Genomic DNA, 26,226 nt, shown 5'->3' with positions numbered 1-26,226 from the left:
TTATATATATTTAGATATTCAAATAAACTGAATGAAAAATTAAAGTATATTCATATAAAATATTGAATGATCATTCATTAAAGGTCAGAGTACTTAGAAAATGCTAAACAAAATGGTTCATATAGAAGAGTATTCATTTGCCTATGTATGTATTTTATACTTATCATAGAATTAACATAAAATTATAAAATAATTGTTTGCTGATGTTTATTTGACAAAGCCCTAAAATAAACATAGTCAATTTCATTTATACAGGGCTGAAATTGAAATCAAAGTAGAAAAGAATTAGAAAATGTATGTCATTATAGATTCATGTAAAACACAGTAAGAGATGAAGGATGTGAGCACTTCAACATGTAAGGATATCTTAATACAGAGACACACAAAGCAAGTTAAATAGAATCTATTTAGAACTAAAAACAATTTTATTATAATTTGCAATTGAAAGTGGAATTGTTTTAGAAAATATTAATGCCAGCTCACCTATATTTAAATATTAATCTCTGGGGCTTTCCTTATAAATAGAAACAAATAGTCTTTCCCTGCATGAAAATATTATAACACTTAATACCAACATAATGATAGCAATTGTTAAAAATAAAACAGCAAAATTATAGACATTTAAGGAATAATTTTTGGCTATTTAATGTTATCTTTGTCCTTGTAAATATAACACTTTCAAATTATAGCAGACTGTCTCATTCTCAATTTTCAGGAAAATAAGGAATAGAGTTTAAGTACCATGACAAGTATAAATGGAAATTGAAAAAAATATTTAAATATAATGATAATAGTATTATTTAATTTTCAGGTGTTTCAATCAATGATAAGAAATTATACTTACTTAAATATTTCCGTAATTTAAAAATTTTGGTCCAGTTTCTTTTTCCTCTTTAGAGAACTTTGCTGTATATTTAGAAATCAGGCATTCAGCTTTATATCTATAAATCAAACTTAAAAAAATGTTTCTATCAAAACAAAATGCTTTTTGCAATAAATGGCTTTTCTCATGTCTTTGGTCATTTGATAATAACATTTTATTTTATTTGTAATATAATAGTTGGTTTATGAAATAGTGTTAACGTATGCAAAATGTAATGTAGTTTTTTAAGAATAATTGTAAAAATGGAAATTGTATGCTAGCTTGATGTAGATGAGAGGTCACTTGGAAGTGAGTCATATTCCACCCTTAGCCAAATCTACTATTAGACCAATATAAAAATAATTTAGAGAAGAAAAAACACATTATCCCACGCTCCTCAGTTGTTTAAATGGTTGTAAAAGATCCCTAGCACACATGAGCAGGGAACCAAACTGTAATGACTCAACATTTCTGATGAAACTTGCTCCCCTGTTTCCAGGACCACATCCCCAATGCAGAGGCCATCAGTCTGGTATTTAAATAAATTTTAAAATAGTATTTTGAATTACTATTGAAAACATAGGCGTATAACCTTGTTACCCTGAGTAGCCGTCAATGAAACTAAGTGTACCTTACCTCCTAGTTGAAACTTACAAAAAATGAGATTAAAAAAATTTAAAAGGTTATAAGAAATGATTAACTTGAATATTATGAAGACAATTGTGTAAAATGAAAGATTACTGTGTACATACCTTCAATATTTATTCCAAGAGCAATTTGAAAGAGAAGAAGATAGAATGCATAGTAGGTATCATCTTAGTGATTTTGAATTGCCAATCAAAAGAATGATAAGGTATCAGGAGTGAAGAAAGGAATAGTACTGTATAACACTCCAAATGTAAACAATGCATGCATTTACATGAGGCAGAAATGTTGTTTCCCAATCAGAGAGCTTTGTTGTGTTGCTCTACTTTGTTTTTTATTTTATTTATTTATTTTTTAGTAAAATTTAATGGATTGAGAAACTCATCCACTACTGAATGTAATGCCCTTGGAGACAGACTCCAAAACTAAACTGACCTTGTCATAGCCTAAAATGTTTACTTCAAAACTGTTCAGTTCAAAACAGAACTACACTTGCTATATCACAGTGATACCAATAGTAATTTAAGGTAACGGTCACTTTAAAAGTAGCCATCAACTCTGCCTAAATATGCATTATTTTTATATAAAATCCCTGGTATCCTCTTTCAACATATATGTCAAAGAGAGCTAATACAGTTGCCTTTAAAGCAACTTCATTTCTGTTATGCTACTGTGAAAGAAAATTGTAGTCATTAGTAAAAAAAAGTGAATAAAATTGGTTGTATGCTACATAGTGGCCTTGATATTGATTTTTAAAAATATTCTTATAACGTGCATGATACCAAAACAACTACTGTTCACAACCTCACCTGTATAAAGAAAATGTTTTCCACTAGAAAAACATTACACAGTTGTCAGTTAAAGAAAGAGTGTATTGGCTAAATACGTTGTAGAGGCTGGGCTTACAATGGAGGAGATACATGATATTATTGTAATAAAACTGTATACAATTTGAGGCAAATTAATTCTTTTAAATTTATCTTAAGCGCCATAGAATTTAGAATAAGTAGGTATGCATATGAAGTAATATTATCAGTAATTGAAATATTAACAATTATAATAGAGACTGATGAAATAAACATTGTCTTATATTTATTGGTTTAATTAGTCATGAATTTTAATTAATAAGTTGTTAAATTTATTTTCCACACCTCTAGTGAAACACACTAGAAATCCATATAGATATTCCAACAAATTTTTTTTTAAGATGTTGCCTATGAGCCTCAGGCAATCTCTAGGTCTTTTTTTAGTTCCTGAGGTTCCAACTGAGAAAAATGCCAATTAGTTCCAATTTTGATGATGATATTCATGACATGGTCTCTAATATAAAATAATTTTTGGTGGGAAATTTGGTGACATGTTTCCTCAGGATATAGACAAAGACCAATATACTCCGCATTCTATAGCACTGTCTAAATGTGACATAGTCTGTCAACGCCAACACATTTAATTAGAAAGTGAAAAAAACATCCTTTCTATGACTGTAATTTCAAACAAACAGTTCAGATCCTTGGAAGCATCTCAGTGTCTGACTAGTTAGACATTTAGGGTTTATGTTTGTAATTTGATGATAACAATTATTGGCTATATTGACTGTGCTAAGGAAGTAAGAATCATATTGAATTTAAATCTCCTCAGGTAAAATCATATCTGGAATACTGTGTTCAGTCATTGGACCCATATTTTGAGGGAGATATTGATAAGTTGGGGCACCCATAAGACAATGACCAGGATGTGAGAGAACTTTATAGCATGAGGAGAATGATCAGGGTTACTGAGAAGTTCAAATTTAAGAAGATGTTGGTTAGGAAAAATCTGGGTTTTTTAAAAAAAAATATTGAATTCATTGTCCTGTGCATGATACTCTAATCTGAGTCTATAGGCACAAGAAATAACTAAGATCAGTGGGTAAAGTTCCTAGGAATTTCAATATGAGATAGAATTCCCTGAAATTATAGCTGTCTGAAATTAGAATGTACTGCTCTTGTTAGCTGTCTTCAAAGAGCAGATGACACAAGTTACATGGGAGACTATTGAGTTCATGCCTGGAGTAAAGAATTGGATGAGGAATCCTCTATAGACTTATGTGATTTTGATGTTCTGTGAATTTAATAACTGAAATATTTCCTTCTGATAAACTTTTCCCAAATGTTTCAATATTCCAAATGTTCAAGACAGGGATCTATTAAGCTGAAACTTATGAAATTGCCAGTCTTATAGGGTCAAAGTGGTTGAATAGTAGCAATTTCATGCAGTTTCATTTACATCCATGGTTTACTGAAACTAGTCTCTGAAACAGAAATGAGCAAGCCAAAAAGAAAGAAAGAAAAAAAAAAAAAAAAAAAAAAACTGCTGCTATTAATCTCCATCTCCTTAGCACTTACTCATTTAGCACAGTTGAGACCAAATTCAGGAGATGATGTGTTTCATTAGTATTTGGATTGGCCACAAAAATGAAGAAAAAAAGCGCTAATTAGCATATGTCAGATTGCTTTCACTCAATTTAATTTCTCATAGTTGTTAGCCAAATAGAGAAACAAACAATAACTAAAATGAAAACTACATGAGCTAGTAGTTACGAACACTCTGAAAATTGAAGAGTACTATGGAATTTATGCTATATCTTTAAGGATACTAGCTCTTATGTAATAGTAAGCAGGGCATGATAAATGAATTTATAAGGATATCATGATAGAAGTAATCACATATAAGGAAAGTAAAACAATAAAAGAAGAGAGATGGGAGGAAAAAGTTATGATAAGTGATGATAACCACTGTAAACAGGAGTCAGGACATCTGCACTCAATCCCATCTGTCACTAATTCTTTTAGTGATTCAGAGGAAGGCATGAAGTCTCTCATGGCCTGAATTAGCTCATCTGTAACATGAGTGGGTTGGACTAATTGACCTTTATATAAATCTAGGCTTCTGAAACCTGAAATTCTGTTACTGTTTGAAAATATTCAGGAATCAAAAATATAGAATCTTAGTAAATGCAATCTAAGATGAAGAGAATTTAACAAGAAATCAGCATCTTATCATGGCTAAATTAATGGTAAAAGAAAATATTTAGAGGCCAAATTATTATTGAAGGACTTAGTCCATGAGAGAAAAATATACACATAATGCTATTTGTGTGTGTGTGTGTGTGTGTGTGTGTGTGTGTGTGTGTGTGTGTGTGTGTGTGTGTTTCTTTTTGTACTTTGGTTAAATTCATTGCATAGACTTGGTTGGAATACCAGTTCAGTTCCTTGTTGGATTTATTACTATAGTGACCTTGAGAATACTCCTTTCAGATCTCTGCAGGAACTAATTGACCTATGACCCCAGGTTCTGTGCTATGAAACCCATCACTGTGTTTGGTGTTGAAGCACCATTTCCCATTGGATGCTCCCAACCAATGACTGAATATGGCGGGGATAAGACGGGTCCATTCTGGAAAGACTCCTCTGATGGTGATTCTCTTGAAGAATACCAGATGGCCTTGCTAAAGTTTCCTTGACATTTCATTGCATTTTAAAATGCTTCCATTCGATTTTTCTTCCTTCCTTCTCTCCTTCACTCAGGGTAGGCCTGTTTCACAATCTGACAGTCCCAGCTTCTAGTGACTCCCACCTCTTTAACCGACCGACATAGGTGTTTATGAGATTTCTCTCATAAATCTCTTGCATGTGTAGTCATTTCTCAGCATCTGCTTCCTGGAAGATATGGAATAATAGGTCATTCAGATCTTTTCCATTTCATTCTGTTTACTAATCTATAAATTGGAAATAATAGCTAATTTATTTGGTTAGTATGAAAATTACATGATCTCATCAATGAAAATATAGTATATTGCTTATACAATGCTAGTATTTATTATTATGCTCTAACCAAATTGGACAACTGAGTTTTTTGGTCTTACCACTCTTATTCAAATTGTGGCCTTATACTAAATTACCTTCTCCATATATAAATATCCAGTTTCTACATCACTTATTAGAGCAATCGTTATGGCCACCTCTTTCATAAAGCTTTAAAATTTAATTTTTTTCTTCGAAACTACTAGTACACTTAAGATATTTTCTCTTGAATGATCATTCTTTCTTTATTTTTCATCTGCCCCATTCTGTATGGAAAATATAATGGGGTCACGTTTTCTGTCTCATTCATATTTTTAGTTTTGGGAATCTGGAACCTAGGATATTCAGTAAATGTTAGTTAAGTTTAAAAACAAATGTTTGCTGGTAGTCAGGGGTCATATCAAGTAGAAATTTGCCATAGGAAAGTTTGGTTTTTCTATTAAGTGCAATGAGAAACCATTCATAGTTCTAAGCATGGATTGAGAAAACAGGATATGTGTTTTATATTGATTGTCATGGACACTCCGTGGAGGAGATAGTGGTGTTGGGATTTAAGGTCTGTTCTGAAACTGAATGTTGTATTTGTTATACCAGAGATGTACAGTTGCTCTTTACCTATTATCACTGTAACTTAACTAATCATGCAGTCTATCTCTTTAAAAGCAGTCACTTCATTATTTTCCAGCATTAATAATGAATCTGTAAGGTAACTTGTGCTATTAAAATGATGAAAAAGATATTAGGGTCTCAAGGAATAATGACCTTTCCCATATTTAACTCAGATCAGTAACTGTGATGCTGAGAAATCAATTCAGACTGGCAGTGGCAGAGATTAAGCAATAGAAATATAATGGGAGATCCTCCTCCCCAGGCCATGGCCTGGCCTGATAAATGGCATATTTTAAAAACTTACGGGATTTATTCCCTTTTCTAAAAACCTACAGGATTTATTTCTTGCTTCCTCATCAAGGAGTACATTATAAAGAAATTAGGCATAGATGTATGGTGGTTGGCTTCAGAGATTCTGGTGTTTGTTTTCAATACTGTAACTTCATTATTTGGATTAATGTGGATCCTTAGACTATCAAACATGAAGGAATGAGAATACAAAACATATTCCAAAGCTAAGCCTAAATGACACTGTCTCAGATTATCTATGGTTCTTATCCCCTCCATTAGTGCAAGTAATCGAGTGTTTGAATTTGAAAGTGTGAGTTTATCTCATTGTTCCATTATAGGTAATAAAAGTGACCTATGTGAGGATATTAGATTAGTGATTTTACTTAGTATTCACCTCATGCTTAGAAGGTGTGAAATTGTTAACTCATTCAAATTAAGTCATTATCCAGTTATGTAACAAATAGACTTGTGCTTAAAAAGCTTAACTAAGCAGGTGCAGAGAGAAAGGAGCAGCTCCATCGAATGCTTCAGGAAACCCTTTCTACTGCTGTTCCTTATTTTTACATCTCATTAACAGCAGTATTAACTATCATATACTGCTCATATAGGGAAAATTGGAAGATAGTAAGCATTCTGCATAATCCTCTTAAAAATATTTTAAGTACAAGAGGAGTTGGTGTTTTTTGTTTGTTTGCTTTTTAATATATAGCCTCATATCATCTTGAACCTGAATTCTGATATATTAGTCTGCTAGGGTTGCCATAGCAAAATACCATGAACTCAGTTGCTTAAAGAGTAGAAATTTATTTTCTCACAATTCTTTATACTAGAAGTCCAAGATCAAAGTGTTGGCAGGTTTGGTTTCTTCTGAGGCCTCTTACTGTACATTACACAGCCACTTTCTCACTGTATCCTCAGGTCTGTGTGTTTTCTCCATCCTAATCTCTTTTTCTTATAAGGACACCAATTATATTGGATTAGGGCCCAACCATATGACCTAATTTTACCTTAATTACCTCTTTAAAAGTTTTATCTCCACATCCAGTCACGTCCTGAGTTACTGGGGGCTCGGACTTAAACATGAATTTGAGGGGGGACACAGTTTGACTCAAAATCTGGGAATTTTTTTCCATCAATTAAATGCACATTTTTTTCTTATTTCAGAAATATCCCTAATTCATATGAGGCAGAGACTCTATAGTGAAATCAGCTATGATATTTCTGTATCACCTCTTTAGATTCCCATAGCTACTTGTTTTTCTAAATTCTAGAGAGCTATGCAGAGTGTATTTAAACATGGAGTAATCAAAACAGACCAAGTAGGAAGAAAAGAAAAAGAATGAAAATGAGTTCAGGGATGGTCAAACACAGGTCAGGACCTCTAAGATATTATAGTCAATATCTCTCTTCCTGGGTTTCACATGAAGGACACAGAGGTAGGATATTACTTTCAAGAGCTTTATTGACCAGTTATCAACAAAAGGAGGTAGAGAAGGGTAGCTTTTGTTATTCTTTGAGCCCAGACTTCTAAAAAATAAGAGAGAAAAAGGTGTCATTATTTCTTTTTCAAAAGATGATAACAAATGAAGGATTTGTTTTTTATTCTGGAACATATCAGCATATCAGTTTCTCAATTCCACCTCCTTGGGTTCCTTTTTTGTAGTGTTTTGTTTCAAGTTTGTTTTGTTTTAGTAACTCTGTCCAGTGTGAGCATGAAATGCTCTTTTACGGGTCAACATACTGTGAAGCCACTAATAAATGAAGTGTTTTTAAAACTATCAGAGAAAGAAACATAGGGACAACATGATCTCAACCAGCTCAGAGACATTTCTAGAAAATACCAGACAAGGACTTTATGTAGAAAATTGTGTACCTCATGCAAACATGCATACTTGGAAGAAAGTTTCTTCTGAGCTCGTATTTTTTTGTGCTCTTCACCATGGATAATCAGAATATTGCAGTCTCTTTTTTTGTAATTCTTTAATTAAAAAAATATGAAAATAAAACAAGTCACAGACTGGGAGGAAATATTTGTGAAACATGTATTTGACATGACCTTGTAGCCAAATAACATCGCAGAAAAACCCGAACAAACTTTTTGGCCAAGCCAATATATAAAGAATTCTCAACAACAAGAAAATAAACAATGAAACCAAATAAAAAATGGGCTAAATATCTGAACAGTCATCTCATCAAAGAAGATACACAGATGGCAAATAAACATATGGAAAGATACTACTTTTGGAAATTGCAAATTAAAACAACAATGAGACACTATTACACATTCCTAAGAATGATAAAATCCAAAACACTGACTATGCCCAATGCTAGCAAAGATGTGAAATAACAGAAACTCTCATTAATTAGTGGTAGGAATGCAAAATAGTGTAGCACTTTGAAAGACAGTTTGGCCTTTTCTTACAAGGCTAAACACAGATTTACTATATAACCCAGTGATTACAGTCCTAGATATTTACTCAAAGTATTTGAAAATTTATGCCTACACTAAAACCTATGCACCAATGTTTATAGGAGATTTGTTCATAATTGCCAAAAATTGGGAGCAACCAAGATGTCTTTCAATAGTTAAATGTATAAAAAACCTGTGATACATCCATACAGTGGAATATTATTCAGTGGTAAGAAGATGTGAGCTATCAAGCCACAAAAAGACATGGAGGAAAACTTAAAAACATCTTACTTAGTAAAACAAGCTAGTCTGAAAAGGCTACATACTATATGAATCCAACTATATGACATTCTGGAAAAGGCCAAACTATAGAGACAGTAAAAAGATCAGTGGTTGCCAGAGGTTCAGAGGGAAGAAAAGATAGAGGAATATATGGAGTATGGGGAACTTATAGGTCATTGAAATTATTCTGTATGATACCGTAATGGTGGTTATAGGACATTATGTATTTATCAAAATCCATCAACCTTTTACAACACAAGGGGTGAACCCTATTGTAAACTCTGGACTTTAGTTAATAATAATAGGTTAAACATTTTGTTAACTATGAAACTGTAAAAATATAAACAATCACTTTATGTTTGTAAAAAACATATGCATTTCTGTGCTATGGACTTGAGAGTTGTAAACTGCTCTGTAGAATAGAATCTTTCCTATATGTTGCAGATATCCTAAAGTGCCTAGAAACAATGGACATGTTATAAATACTGACCAGTGATGGTTATTTACATTATCTAACCTTTTATTATGTGATATAGAACTTTCCTCAGGAACAGTAATTTCAGTTTTACACCATTGCAAACATGTTCACATGCAAATAGTAAACTGTTAACACCATGGATTGAGAGTGAGATGTTCTTGTTAAACAACTGTATAAAACATAACAGTGGAATAAAATTCTTTAATCTAAAAGCTAGTCTGAACTAACAAGCTCTGTGTGGTGAACACTGGGTGTGGCAATCATGCTGCCATTTTCTCTCTCAAACATTGATTCTCTGGTTTCAATTATTATTAGTGGCTTCTATCAATCTGTCTTTGTCTCTGTCTCTCATTCCCCTTATTGTACAACCTGCAATAAAGTGAGATGGAGGCCAAATCTCTAAACTGAGAAAATAGTCACATCCCACTTCAGAATGAAATCAAATATAGAATCCTTCATGTGGATGGCTCTTTGACATTTCCACTGTAATAACACGGAACATTTTCTGACCACAGTCATTTGCTATATAGCTTTTTGATCAGCTGTTTCTTGCCATCATGGAAGTTTGAGTGACATTTGGCCTCCTGGGACCTCTATGCTTTGGAGTCTTTGTTCAAATGATGAAAAACTTGTAGCGCAATCCTAAATTCTAACTACTGATGAATTCTATTGGAATGGAATATCAAAAAATGACCCAATGATGTCTTCCAAAAGCTGATCATAAGTTCCATGCTATAATTTTGTGTGAGAATTATCAATTGCTAGAATAATATATTCTAAAACACAACATTGATGTGCTATTAAAAGTACTATATTTGATTCAATTTGCTCTTCTTTCAATAATTTACATAATATTTATAAACAATTTGCTGATCTATATTTTATAATAATCTTATTAACATCTTCAAAAGGTGTATTAAAATTTTCATTGTAATTTCATTACAATTATATATTATTTGGGGGTATCATCCCACCATGGTAAAATCTCTCAATTTATTTCTTGATATCCTTTAATAGATATTTTCCTTTTTTCCCCTCTTTCGCTTTTGTTGCCTCTGTAATAATACCTCATTATGTTTTTTATATTTTTTTGATGGGTAATTAATGATGTAAGAGGGTATAGTGGACTTTTAAAAGTTGATCCTATAGGCAACCATGCTGCTATCTCTTATTTGGTCTGTGTAGATTTTGTTAGATTTTCTTTGTAGATTCTTCTGGGTATGTTGGCCTGCATCTATTGTTATCTGCTCTCCAGCCACATCAGGTTCTACTTTTACCCTGTTGTCATCCAGTTGAAACCTGACTGGTATTGAGGGGTCTCTGTTGTTATGCTGCCTCACAGTTTTTTTAGGATAGATTATTTTATTCCCAGGCCATAGTGGGAGAGAAAAGTACAGCTCAGAGTTGACCCAGCTAATCATCCATGTGTAATAGCACTCACTCCTATTGAACTCCCTACTGCTTCTCCCAACAAAGGATTAAATACCTCTCTCACTTCAGGTGTTCTTACACATATTTATTATTGGGATTATTAAACTTTCTCACTTCTGTAGCATTTCTTACATTATAATTGGGAGAGAGATTTAGATGTCCATTCTAGGCTTATCTAACTATATGAGGTGAAAAGAGTAATTGAATAAAACTATCTTTTTTTTCGGATTTTTTTGTATCATAATTATATTAAAAATATTTCACTCACATATTTTTCTAAAGTTTACTTTTAAAGAACATGTGGAATTCTGAAATTAATTACAAAAGATGAAAATAGACGTTTTTACCACTTAAGTGTGCTCTTTCTCTACACACATACTAATGTATTTCAAGATATTGATGGATTCTGTGTGAGAAAAGTCATTGATGAGTTTGATGTAAGTATAACTGGGGACCTCAAATGACAGAGAGTCCTTAGCAGGAAGGGCTATAGAAACAGAAGCAGTAAATAATCCCTTCTCTTAGGAGGTGAACTTATTGCATGAATAAGCAACAGTGTATCATACTCTAAGGAACTCCAGATATTTATAGAGAATCTATAAATAAGTAGATTTTAAGTAGGCCCTTAGGTAATATTTTTTGAGTGAATAGCTAATATTTATTAAACGATATTTAATGAGAGCCTCTATGGCCATTTTGAAGATTAGACAAGGCCACACAAACACCAAAGGTCAGAGAGGAGAATTCAAAATCAGACTAGCCAAATTCCTGAGCATCACAACTCTTAACTACTAGACCAGACAGAATAAAGAGAATACAGGACTTTTAGAAGGGTGAGATCAACTCTTAGTGATAATTATGAATATCTATTGGGTTTAAATATTCCTGCATGTATTAGAAACATGTACTTAAATAATACACCATCAGTGATTTGTGATTTAAAAATGATCTCTAAGAAACAATAATTTACTTATGAGCACACTCCCAATTTTATAAGTAAGGGTATCAGGATGGTTGTCTATGTTACCTGACAGTGATGACAACTTTTTGTTCTATATACAATGGAAAAAGTTAACATACTTGAAAAGCATCTTATAACCGGACAACTAAAAAATTATTCTGATTGATTAAATTAATTTCAACATAATAACCACATATATCATATAAATAGTACAAGTTCTAAGTCAGAATAATTGCATACCACCTTAATTCTTTGTCTCTCTTTAAAAAATGTTTTTCAGTTTCTCAAAAAATTGTGCTTGTTAAAAATTAAACTGGATCTGGGAATCCCCTGGCAGTCCAGTGTTTAGGACTCTGTGCTTTCACTGCAGAGGGCCTGGGTTCAATCCCTGGTCAGGGAATGAAGATCCCACAAGCTGTGTGGTGTGGCCAAAAAAAAAAAAAAAAAAAAAGGGAAAGTGGATTTAAAATATCAAGACATCAAATTTAATGATTTCATGTACAATGCTTTTTATAAACATGAAGTAAAGACATATTTTATGGGTGAGAGTTTTGGAGGCTCTTCAAAATTCTGGTCTTCAGTGATCAGTGTTGTTGTTTGGAAAGTGATAAATGTTATATAATTAATTACCACTCTCCTTTTAAAATTGGCTTTGAATGCTTTTCTTCTTTGTTTTGGAAATACTTTGGGTTCTAATGTCAGTCCTGCTATTTACTGCTATTGTGTATTTTCTTAATTTAAAAATAGAAATGATAATAACCTCTCTTATTAGGGCTATTGTGAGAATTAGTTGCAACAGTGTTTATGAAAATCTGGTCTCTCTTGGTACATCATAAGGTCAAGAGATCTGGCCGTTTTTCTTTAAAAAGTGTACAATAAATTGTTATTGTCAATAAAATAAAATACTGTAGTGTGTTACTATCTGGAGGAAAGAACCCTGTAACTCTCTAAAATTTTCCTTAAAAACTTACCAGTTTGTCAAAATTTACATCCTAGAAGGGAATGGAATCCCAGTTTAATGAGTATGTATTAAACTACTAATTTCTGTAGGTTATTTTTCACTTCCTATGTCAAATTTTGTACTTTTCAGCTCAAAGCATAATCATCATTTTAATACTTTTTATGGCAGGAAAAGAAAACAAATGGTATAGGAAGTATTCTGGAAAGAAAGCAGTGTGGTCGCAGACCAGTGAAGGATAGCAACTTGTGGTGGTTCAGCTCCCAGAGGTTAGAGAAGTGAAGTTGTAGCTTCCCTTGGGATCACCTGTCTTTCCTCTGAGAACTTTGAATGTAGGGAATGGCCCAAAGGGAAAAGTCAACTAGCCTGCTCAACAGCTTAGATGACAGTGAACAAATGCTTGACTAGAACATTTGTTTTAATGAAGTAATTTAATAAAATATTGTCTAAGGAGATGCACTTGGAATATTAAGAAACTTTGTTCAGGTGGCTAAGTCGATTATTTCCTGCCAGGCTTATTTTTATCAAGTAAATTGATATAAAAAGGAAAGATCTTCCTAAAATCGTAACACTGTAAAATGCTCAAATGTAATTTACTTTGGAGTATTGTCCTCTAAATATATATATCAAAGTGCAAATATATATATCATGATGCTCCTTGAGTGTAACAAAACATTATTTTTTAACATGTTTATTAGAGTATAATTGCTTTACAATGGTGTGTTAGTTTCTGCTTTATAACAAAGTGAATCAGTTATACTTATACATATATCCCCATATCCCCTCCCTCTGCATCTCCCTCCCATCCTTCCTATCCCACTCCTCTAGGTGGTCACAAAGCACCAAGCTGATCTCCCTGTGCTATGTGGCTGCTTCCCACTAGCGATCTATTTTACATTTGGTAGTGTATATATGTCCATGCCACTCTCTCACTTCGCCCCAGCTTACCCTTCCCACTCCCCATGTGCTCAAGTCTATTCTGTACGTCGGTGTCTTTTTTCCTGTCCTGCCCCTAGGTTCTTCAGAACAATTTTCTTTTATTTCATACATATGTGTTAGCATACAGTATTTATTTTTCGCTTTCTCACTTACTTCACTCGGTATGACAGACCTAGGTCCATCCACCTCACTACAAATAACTCAGTTTCATTTCTTTTTATGGCTGAGTAATATTCCATTGTATATATGTTCCACATCTTCTTTATCCATTCATCTCTCGATGGACGCTTAGGTTGATTCCATGTACTGGCTATTGTAAATGGAGCTGCAATGAATATTCTGATACATGACTCTTTTTGAATTATGGTTATCTCAGGGTATATGTCCAGTAGTGGGATTGCTGGGCCATATGGTAGTTCTATTTTTAGCTTTTTAAGGAACCTCTATACTGTTCTCTATAATGGCTGTATCAATTTACATTCGCACCAACAGTGCAAGAGGGTTCCCTTTTCTCCACACCCTCTCCAGCATTAATTGTTTCTAGATTTTTTGATGATACCCATTCTGACTGGTGTGAGATAATATCCCATTGCAGTTCTGATTTGCATGTGTCTAATGATTAGTGATGGTGAGCATCCTTTCATGTGTTTGTTGGCAATCTGTATATCTTCTTTGGATAAATGTCTGTTTAGGTCTTCTGCCCAGTTTTGGATTGGGTGTTTTTTTTTTTTTTTTTTTTTTTTTTTTTTTTGATATTGAGCTGCATGAGTTGCTTTTACATTTTGGAGTTTAATCCTTTGTCATTTGCTTCATTTGCAAATATTTTCTCCCATTCTGAGGGTTGTCTTTTCGTCTTGTTTATGGTTTCCTTTGCTGTGCAAAATCTTTTAAGTTTCCCTTTTGATTAAGGTCCCATTTGTTTATTTTTGTTTTTATTTCCATTTCTCTAGGAGGTGGGTCAAAAAGGACCTTGCTGTGATTTATGTCATAGAGTGTTATGCCTATGTTTTCCTCTAAGAATTTTATAGTGTCTGGCCTTAACTTTAGGTCTTTAATCCATTTTGAGTTTATTTTTGTGGATGGTGTTAGGGAGTGTTCTAAATTCATTCTTTTACATGTAGCTGTTCAGTTTTCGCAGCACCACATATTGAAGAGGCGGTCTTTTATCCATTGTATATTCTTGCCTCCTTTATCAAAAATAAGGTGACCATAAGTGTGTTGGTTTATCTCTGGGCTTTCTATAATATTTCATTGATATATATTTCTGTTTTTGTGCCATTACCAAACTGTTTTGATTACTGTAGCTTTCTAGTATAGTCTGAAGTCAGGGAGCCTGATTCCTACCAGCTCTATTTTTCTTTCTCAAGACTGTTTGGCTATTCAGGGTTTTTTTGTGTTTCCATACAAATTGTGAAATATTTTGTTCTAGTTCTATGAAAAATTCCATTCGTAGTTTGGTAGGGATTGCATTGAATCTGTAGATTGCTTTGGGTAGTATAGTCATTTTCACAATGTTGATTCTTCCAATCAAAGAATATGGTATCTCTCCATCCATTTGTATCATCTTTAATTTCTTTCATCAGTGTCTTATACTTTTCTGCATATAGTTCTTTTGTGTCCTTAGGTAGTTTTATTCTTAGGAATTTTATTCTTTTTGTTGCAGTGGTAAATGGGAGTCTTTCCTTAATTTCTGTTTCACATTTTTCATCATTAGTGTATAGGTATGCAACAGATTTCTGTGCATTAATTTTGTATCCTGCTCCTTTACCAAATTCATTGATTACCTCTAGTAGTTTTCTGGTAGCATCTTTAGGATTCCCTATGTATAGTATCATGTAATCTGCAAACAGTGACAGCTTTTCTTCTTCTTTTCTGAGTTCGATTATTTTATTTCTTCTTCTACTCTGATTGCTGGGGCTAAAACTTCCAAAACTATGTTGAATAATAGTGGTGAGAGTGGGCAACCTTGTCTTGTTCCTGATCTTAGAGAAAATGGTTTCAGTTTTTCACCATTGAGAATAATGTTGGCTTTGGGTTTGTCATATACAGCCTTTATTATGTTGAGGTAAGTTAACTCTATGCCTACACTCTGGAGCATTTTTATCATAAATGTGTGTTGAATTTTGTCAAAAGCTTTTCCTGCATCTATTGAGATGGTCATGTGGTTTTTCTCCTTCAATTTCTTAATATGCTGTATCACATTGATTGATTTGCATATGTTGAAGAATCCTTGCATTACTGGGATAAACCCCACTTGATCATGGTGTATGATCCTTTTAATGTGCTGTTGGATTCTGTTTGCTAGTGTTTTGCTGAGATTTTTTGCATCTATGTTCATCAGTGATATTGGCCTGTAGTTTTCTTTCTTTGTGACATCTTTGTCTGCTTTTGGTGTCAGGGTGATGGTGGCCTCATAGAATGAATTTGAGAGAGTTCTGCCCTCTGCTATATTTTGGAAGAGTTTGAGAAGAATAGGTGTTAGCTCTGCGGGCCTCTCACTGTTGTGGCCTCTCCCGTTGCGGAGCACAGGCTCTGGACGTGCAGGCTCAGTGGCCATAGCTCACGGGCCCAGCCGCTCCGCAACATGTGGGATCCTCCCAGACTGGGGCACAAACCCATGTCCCCTGCATCAGCAGGTGGACTCTCAACCACTGTGCCACCAGGGAAGCCCGTTAGCTCTTCTTGAAGTGTTTGATAGAATTTGCCTGTGAAGCCATCTGGTCCTGGGCTTTTGTTTGTTGGAAGATTTTTAATCACAGTCTTAATTTCAGTGCTTGTGATTTGCCTTTTTATGTTTTCTATTTCTTCCTGGTTCAGTCTCGGAAGGTTGTGCTATTCTAAGAATTTGTCCATTTCTTCGTGGCTGTCCATTTTATTGGCATATAGTTGCTTGTAGTAATCTCTCATGATCCTTTGTATTTCTGCAGTGTCAGTTGTTATGTCTCCTTTTTCATTTCTAATTCTACTGATTAGAGTCTTCTCCCCTTTTTTCTTGATGAGTCTGGTTAATGGTTTATCAATTTGTTTATCTTCTCAATGACCCAGCTTTCACTTTTATTGATCTTTGATATTGTTTCCTTTATTTCTTTTTCATTTATTTCTGTTCTCATCTTTGTGATTTCTTTCCTTCTGCTGACTTTGGGTTTTTTAAGTCTTCTTTCTCTGATTGCTTTAGGTGTAAGGTTAGGTTGTTTATTTTAGATGTTTATTGTTTCTTGAGGTAGGATTGTATTGCTATAAACTTCCCTCTTAGAACTGCTTTTGCTGCATCCCATAGGTTTTAGGTTGTTTTGTTTTCATTGTCATTCGTTTCTAGGTATTTTTTGGTTTCCTCTTTGATTTCTTCAGTTATGTCTTGGGTATTTAGTAGTGTGTTGTTTAGCCTCCATGTGTTTGTATTTTTTACAGATTTTTTCCTGTAATTGATTTCTAGTCTCATAGCGTTGTGGTCAGAAAAGATACTTGATAGGATTTCAATTTTCTTAAATTTACCAAGGCTTGTTTTGTGACCCAAGATACGATCTATCCTGGAGAATGTTCCACGAGCACTTGAGAAGAAAGTGTATTTGTTGTTTGGGATGGAATGTACTGTAAATATCAATTAAGTCCATCTTCTTGAATGTATCATTTAAAGTTTGTTTCCTTATTTATTTTCATTGTGGATGATGTGTCCATTGGTGAAAGTGGGGCGTTAAAATCACCTACTATGATTGTGTTACTGTTGATTTCCCCTTTATGGATGCTAGTATTTGCCTTATTTATTGATGTGCTCATATGTTGAGTGCATAAGTGTTTACAATTGTTATATCTCCTCCTTGGATTGATCCCTTGATCATTATGTAGTGTCCTTCTTTGTCTCTTGTAATAGTTTTTATTTTAAAATCTATTTTGTCTGATATGAGAAGTGCTAGTCCAGCTTTCTTTTGATTTCCATTTGCATGGAATATTTTTTCCATCACCTCACTTTCAGTCTGTATGTGTCCCTAGGTCTGAAGTGGGTCTCTTGTAGGCAGCACATATATGGGTCTTATTTCTGTATCCATTCAGCCAGTCTATGTCTTTTGGTTTGAGCATTTAATCCATTTACATTTAAGGTAGTTATCAATATGTATGTTCCTATTATCATTTTCTTAATTGTTTTGGGTTTGTTATTGTAGATCTTCCCCTTCTCTTCTGTTTCCTGCCTAAAGAAGTTCCTTTAGCATTTGTTCTAAAGCTGGTTTGATCGTGCTGAGTTCTCTTAACTTTTGCTTGTGTATGAAGTTTTTAATTTCTCCATCAAATCTAAATGAGATCCTTGCTGGGTAGAGTAATCTTGGTTGTGGGTTTTTCCCTTTCATCACTTTAAGTATGTCCTGCCACTCCCTTCTGGCTTGAAGAGTTTCTGCTGAAAGATCAGCTGTTAACCTTATGGGAATTCCCTTTTATGTTATTTGTTGCTTTTCCCTTTCTGCTTTTAATATTTTTTCTTTGTATTCAATTTTTGATAGTTTGATTATAAGTGTTTTGGTGTGTTTCTCTTGGATTTATCCTGTATGGGACTCCATGTGCTTCCTGGATTTGATTGACTATTTCCTTTTCTATATTAGAGAAGTTTTCTACTATAATCTCTTCAAATATTTTCTCAGTCCCTTTCTTTTGCTCTTCTTTGTCTTGGACCCCTATAATTCAAATGTTGGTGTGTTTAATGTTGTCCCAGAAGTGTCTGAGACTGTCCTCAATTCTTTTTATTCGTTTTTCTTTATTCTGCTCTGCGGTACTTATTTCCACTATTTTATCTTCCAGGTCACTTAGCCGTTCTTCTGCCTCAGTTATTCCACTATTGATTCCTTCCAGAGAATTTTAAATTTCATTTATTGAGTTGTTCATCATTGTTTGTTTCCTGTTTAGTTCTTCTAGGTCCTTGTTAAATATTTTTTGTATTTTCTCCATTCTATTTCCAAGATTTTGGATCATTTTTACTATCATTACTCTGAATTCTTTTTCAGGTACACTCTATTTCCTCTTCATTTGTTTGGTCTGGTGGGTTTTTATCTTGCTCCTTCATCTGCTTTGTGTTTCTCTGTCTTCTCATTTTGCTTAACTTACTGTGTTTGGGGTCTCCTTTTCACAGGCTGCAGGTTCGTAATTCCTGCTGTTTTTGGTGTCTGTCCCCAGTGGCTAAGGTTGTTTCATTGGGTTGTGTAGGCTTCCTGGTGGAGGGGACTGGTGCCTGTGTTCTGGTGGATGAGGCTCATCTTGTCTTTCTGGTGGGCAGGGCTGTTTCTGGTGGTGTGTTTTGGGGTGTCTATTACCTTATTATGATTTTGGGCAGCCTCTCTGCTAATGGGTGGGGTTGTGTTCCTGTCTTGCTAGTTGTTTGGCATGGGGTGTCCAGCAGTGTAGCTTGCTGGTCATTGAGTGGAGCTGTGTTAGCGTTGAGATGGAGATCTCTGTGAGAGATTTTGCTGTTTGATATTACATGGAGCCAGGAGGTCTCTGGTGGACAAATGTCCTGAACTCAGCTCTCCCACCTCAGAGGCACAGACCTGACACCCAGCTGGAGTACCAAGATGCTGTCAGCCACACAGCTCAGAAGAAAAGGGAGAAATAAAAAAGAAAGAGAAATATAATAATGAAATTAAGTTATGAAAATTTAAAAATATTATTAAAAATAAAAAAATTAAAAAGTCATGAAAGGGCTTCCCTGGTGGCGCAGTGGTTGAGAGTCCGCCTGCCGATGCAGGGGACGCGGGTTCGTGCCCCGGTCCGGGGGGATCCCATGTGCCGCGGAGCGGCTGGGCCCGTGGGCCATGGCCGCTGGGCCTGCGCGTCCGGAGCCTGTGCTCCGCAGCGGGAGAGGCCACAACAGTGAGAGGCCCGCGTACCACAAAAAAAAAAAAAAAAAAAAAAAGTCATGAAAAATGAAAGAAAGAAGAGAGCTACCAAACCAAGAAACAAATCCACCAATGGTAACAAGTGCTAAAATGTTTACCAAAAAAAGCCCCCCCAAAAACGACTGACAGAGCCCTAGGAGAAATGTTAAAAGCAAAGCTATACAGACAAAATCACACAAAGAACTATATACATACACACTCACAAAAAGAGAAAAAGGAAAAAAAAATTAGAGATCTATATATTTTTTAAGAAAGTAAGAGAGCAACCAAATCAGTAAACAAATCTACCAATTATAATAAACTCTAAATACTAAACTAAGATAAACATAATACCAAAAACAAATTAGATGCAGAAAGCAAACCCCACGTCTACAGTGCCTCCCAAAGTCCACCTCCTCAATTTGGGATGATTTGTTGTCTATTCAGGTATTCCACAGATACAGGGTACATCAATTTGATTGTGGAGATTTAATCCACTGCTCCTGATCGTGCTGGGAGAGATTCCCCTTTCTCTTCTTTTGTTCTCACAGCTCCTGGGGTTCAGCTTTGGATTTGGACCGCCTCTGAGTGTAGGTCGCCTGATGGCATCTGTTCTTCTCTCAGACAGGATGTGGTTAAAGTGCAGCTGATTTTGGGCTCTGGCTCACTCAGGCCGTGGGGAGGGAAGGGTACGGAATGCGGGGCGAGTCTTCGGTGGCAGAGGCTGGCATGACGTTGCAACAGCCTGAGGCACGCCATGCGTTCTCCCGGGGAAGTTTTCCCTGGATCCCGGGACCCTGTCAGTGGCGGGCTGCATAGGTTCCCGGGAGGGGAGGTGTGGAGAGTGACCTGTGCTCGCGCTTCTTGGTGGTGGCAGCAGCAGCCTTAGCATCTCATGCCCGTCGCTGGGGTCCGCACTGATAGCCGTGGCTTGCGCCCGTCTCTGGAGCTCTTTTAGGCGGTGCTCTGAATCCCCTCTCCTCACCCACCCCAAAACAATGCTCTTTTGCCTCTTAGGCAGTTCCAGCCTTTTTCCAGGACTCCCTCCCGGCCAGCTGTTGCACAGTAGCCCCCTTCAGGCTGTGTTCATGCCGCCAACCCCAGTTCCTCTCCCTGGGATCCGACCTACGAAGCCCGAGCCTCAGCTCCCAGGCCCTCCCACCCCGGCGGGTGAGCAGACAAGCCTCTCGGGCTGGTGAATGCTGTTCGGCACTAATCCTCTGTGTGGGAATCTCTCCGCTTTGCCCTCCGCACTCCTGTTGCTGCGCTCTCCTCTGTGGCTCCAAAGCTTCCCCCCTGCTATCCCCCAGTCTCTGCCAGTGAAGGGGCTTCCTAGTGTGGAAACTTTTCTTCCTTCACAGCTCCCTCTCAGAGGTGCAGGTCCCGTCCATATTCTTTTTTGTCTGTTTTTTCTTTTGCCCTACCTAGGTACTTGGGGAGTTTCTTGCCTTTTGGGAAGTCTGAGGTCTTCTGCCAGCATTTAGTAGGTGTTCTGTAGGAGTTGTTCCACGTGTAGATGTATTTTTGATGTGTTTGTGGGGAGGAAGGTGATTTCCATGTCTTACTCCTCTACCACCTTGAAGGTCTCCCTCAACATTAAGTATTTGTAATACTAATCATTATCTTTCTTTCTTCTCTTTCTCTTATAGGTGAGTAACTGAAGGTTAAAATCAGAATTCCTGGATATGAAGTATTTTATGCTTTTTTATTAGTGTCCTGTGGGTAAGTAAAGAAAACAGACTTGGCTTAAGCACCAGATTGAATGCTGAATCATGCAAAGATATAAATTAGTGAGTTGTGGTACTTCATCACTGGAAGTGATGATCAAATATTTAAAAGCTATTTGAAGTTTGACACATGACACCAGGGAATATTTTCTTGTTTAGTTTTATAATTTTGTCCTTCTGACCTAGCACATAGGAAAATTGGTGCTTTATATTTGAATACCAATGACTTGCTGTGACATAACTAGTGTCAATGGATATTACCGCAGATGGAAGATTTTTTAAAAATATAAATGGAGAAGTGATTTTGACTGTTTCACCTATTAACACTGAAGAGTGTATAAAAATTGTGAAAAATAAAATTATATTAAGTCTAGAAATAAAGACTGCATTATCAAAAAACCTTTAGAATTTAGATTTTTAATGTTGGAGATATGATAGATCTCATTTTTTTAACCAATGTAATATTAAATTAGATCAAATGAAATCACTTAACAGTGACAATGTTTAAGAACAAAATTTTAAGAGAAAATGAATGAATCTTTCTATTCTTATAATTCTATGAGAAAAACTTTTGTGATTATTTTATTAAAGAAGTTTTTGTTCAATTAGGGAATTATTTTCTTTTGTCATCATTTTTCAGCAAATACTCATTTGGTCTAAGATAGTCAAAATATTTTAAATAAGTGACTCTTCAAAAATCATTTCAAAAAAGAAAACAGCTTTTACAGTGAAATTCAAATGTCAGGGAAGCCTTCTTTATTAAATATTAATTCTATTCATGGAGGTTATTATTGCACATTGAAATTTACCAGGTGGAAATCTACTTTTAAAAATTAAAGTAATCATTCCTTTAAGATTTGATTATAGCATTAATAAATTATATTATTTAAAGAATATATTCCAGAGAAAGTATCTTTATAGTATGGATGGATGAGATTTCTGACAAGATTGCATGATACCATTTTGTAAGGAATTTTTTCTTTTCTTTGTCTGCCTCTGGTTTACTAGCATTCATAAAATGTGATATTAGTTTTGCTAACAAATTTAAGTGCAGTATGATGATAAATATTTTAGATACAATTTTAAATAACATTTTAATATTGTTGCTTTATTGAATATATTGTTATACATTGAAGTAGCTAGAAGGGCACTAGATAGTACTTATCTCTAGGTTTACATTTATGGCTTGGCATTTCTTGGCATGATAATTTTTTTAACATGAAAAAGGTTATTTCTTGAAATCATCTATTTATGATAGGATTGTGTATTTATTAGTTTGTGAAAAATTAACTGTAAAGGTCATTGAAATTACTTCAACAAAATGTATATTTGTGCTATCATATCTCAGCTTTTGACATAATGTTTATTGTCCTTAAAATATTTAATTAAACCAATAACATATTCAATCAATAACATCAGTAACATATTCAATCTCATCAGACTAGGTTAATGGCTCTGATTTTGGAGGCAATTAATATGACAAAAAGTATCTAGGGATACTTCTGATAGGGAACCTGTCTCTGAGCTTGGTACAGCATTCTCAATGGGGCAAAATTACCAGGTTAGTTCTTCTGAGATTGAGCTGCTTCAAAATTCTGTTTACTTTCTCAGTCTGCTAGGATACTTAGTAGAAAAGATTTTGTTTTGGGAGATATACTTATCTATTATTTTGAAATTTGTCATCATTTCAGTGTTATCACAATATTTATTCATAAACATTTGGGGTGAAAGCATCAAAATTAGATGAAGTAGCATAACTTTTGAGAATATAGAAAAGTAAAATAAGTGTTGTAATTGAACCCCTTTTATTATTTGAGAATTAGTTCTTAGGCATTCATGTATTTAATTATAAATGTATAGATTTAACTTACTCTTGAGATTGACAGAAAAGCAGCAATAAAATTTTACTAAGCATAATAAACTTGAGAATATGACCTCCATGTAGCATCAACAAAAGTCCAGTGCTTGAAAAATAAGAGAATATTGAAAAGCAGATTAGCCTAGATAATGATAGGACATTCATTGTTGAGGACATACAGAATAAGTCTTTGATTTCAGAGAACATTCTGGCTTTATGAAAAGAAATACTCTGGAGAAAAGAATTATACTAGGCACATATTTTTCAAAGAAAGCTTAAAGTTGTGTAATAATCAGGAGAATTTAGATTCCTAAAATAATTTTCATTAATGAAAATACAATTTTCATTCAAAATGTACTTAGCTTATGAAATAGACTCAGGATAATATCAATTGGTTTTTATTGAAATTTATTGTTTAAGAATGGGCAATACAACATATCATTGTATATCAACTATATTTCAATTTTAAAAGATTATCATATATCTTTTTATCTTTAGGATATTATAAATGATTAAATTTTAAAATATTGAACAAAATTTGTTTATTGTTTAAGAATGGGCAATAATCATAGTTTAAATGTTCAGTTGGTCAACAAAACTTAGTTGATAAAATAATTTAGGTTAATTATACCACTAGATAATATCACTAAAACTAGTAAAGATACTTAGTTTTTGGTAGGTATACATGATCAAAGAGCCTGTTTTTTAAATTTTCAAATTTAAATAAACCAAATAATATTCTCATCTCTTTCAGGTACATGGTTTAATTAATTTAAAAAATTTACATTTCTGGAGAATTTTATTCTGTGAAGGAAAAGCTAAAGGCATGCACTCTATCCAGAGCTAGCATACAAGAAATTTACTTGAAATTATTCATAATTCAATCTTCCTCTCTAGATCTTTCTTTTGAGTGTCTCATGAAAGGTGATTCAGCTGATGATAATAGGACAGCCGCATGTTCAAGATAACATCCCTTAGTCAAGCATCTTATTTCTTGTATAGTTAAGGAAATCAAAAGTTCAATTTGAATGTTTCGTATATAAAATTTGGAATCAGAAGAGTCTTTATATAAAGATTTTCTAAGTATTCTCATGAAGTAGTGTAAACTTTTGAGGTATAAAATTTTTTTTACATGGACTTCTTAACTACCTAGATAAAAACATATTATAGGAAATCAAATTAATACAATTTAAGTTCTCCATTTTTTTTCCTATTAAGTTGTATGCCTTTCTTTTTGTTGTTATATTTGCCCAGGGTTTTGTTGTTATTGTTTGTTTGTTTGTTTCTATTTTTCATATAGGGGAGGTTTGTGTTTTCAGAGAGGTGAAAAGGACAGTATTTACATATAATCTCCACTTCGTAAAAAGCTTGATTTTATTCTGAAAATATAAACTTATTGTTTAAAGAAACATCATGAAATTTGCTTCTCAGCTTTACAAAAAATATATATATATTTCTTTATTGTCTCAAGTCCATTGACCATGTATTATTATTGACTATTACATATCTGAAGAAAAGGTAACCCTCCTTCACTGTTAGTGGAATTAAAAAATTGATGCAGACACTATGGAAAATAGTGTGGAAGTTCCTCAAAAAAAAAGAAAAAAAAAATAGTACTGCCATGTGATCCAGCAATTTCACTTCTAGGTATTTACCTAAAGACAAAAATGCTAATTTGAAAAGATATACGCACTTCAGTGTTCATTGCAGCATTATTTACAGTAGTCAAGATTTGGAAGCAACCTTAGTGCTCATGGATAGATGAATGGATAAAAAAGATGTGGTATATATATATATATATATATATATATATATATATATATATATATACAATGGAATATTACTCAGCCATCAAAAAATGTTGTTTTGCCTTTTGTGACAAGATGGATGGATCTAGATAACATTATGCTAAGTGAAATAAGTCAGAGAAAGACAAATAACATATGATCTTACTTATATATGGAACCTAAAAATCAAAACAAACAAACAAAATAAGAATAAACTCATAGATACAAAGAACAAAGGAGTACCTGGGGTAAGTGGGGAGGGGAGAAAGGTGGGGAGCAAAATAGGTAAAAAGGATTAAGAGGTACAAACCTCTAATATGAAATAAATAAACCACGGGGTTGTAATATGGAGCTTAAGTAATATGTTCTATAATACCATAATAACTTAGTATTACAGTAATAGGGACAGGTGGTTACTAGAGTTACTATGGTGATCATTTCAAAGTATGCAAATATCATTGTGTAGTACATCTGAAACCAACATAATATTGTATATCAACTATATTTCAATTAAAAAGGATTATCACATATCTTTTCATCTTTAAGACATTATAAATGATTAAATTTTAAAATACTGAACAAATTTTGAAAAGATTAAAACTCACTAGGGATTGTTCAATATTGGGTTTTTAGTGCTCTGAACATTTAATTGATTCTTTACCTCAGGAGGTCCCTGGATTTTAACATTATCTTGCCATTGTAGATACACTTGTAATTTTTTTTTAATAATAAAGTCAAACCCTAAGTGAGCTTGTAAGAGATCCCAGTTCTGACAGTTCAAATCCTAGCTATTCATTCACAAAAAAATATTTTTGTTAGGGATCATATTATTCCAACTCTCATATGGTTATTTCATTCTTTTTGTTTTAGTGATGCTATTCATTACTTATAACTCTTCAAAAGATCTGAAATTACTACATACAAATGACCTTGTTTTATTTAGAATAGAATCAAAATATGAAATCAAAATTACATTTTAAATGAATGAAAATAACTCATGTATTGATTTATTGAGACATTAATAAGTCAGACTAAAATTTAAAAAAGAAATGTACCCATTTAGAAAGAAAAATAGGGTTGAGCTGTTACACATATTCACAAATAAACATATAATTGGAGACATTTTGAGTTAAGAAAAAAGTAAATTAAACAGATAAGTTTTCTCTTTTTCCTAAAATATATTGTTTCTACTGCATTTCAATAGCATTGCACATATTTTATTTTAAATAGTTACTAACAAATATTGATGAATGATTTGTTTAATGAATATTTTCTAGAGTTCTAGATGTTC

The 26,226-nt window shown here is 33.9% G+C and overlaps 1 protein-coding gene across 2 annotated transcripts in view; it reads left to right on the top strand.

The window, feature by feature from the left end:
- Positions 1-26,226, top strand: part of CADM2 (cell adhesion molecule 2) — a 1,088,281-nt gene that overhangs the window by 252,608 nt on the left and 809,447 nt on the right. The window lies entirely within an intron of this gene.

Source organism: Kogia breviceps, chromosome 5, assembly GCF_026419965.1.
Source record: "Kogia breviceps isolate mKogBre1 chromosome 5, mKogBre1 haplotype 1, whole genome shotgun sequence".
Lineage (NCBI taxonomy): Eukaryota > Metazoa > Chordata > Mammalia > Artiodactyla > Physeteridae > Kogia > Kogia breviceps.
This window is presented reverse-complemented; position numbering and strand designations above follow the sequence as displayed.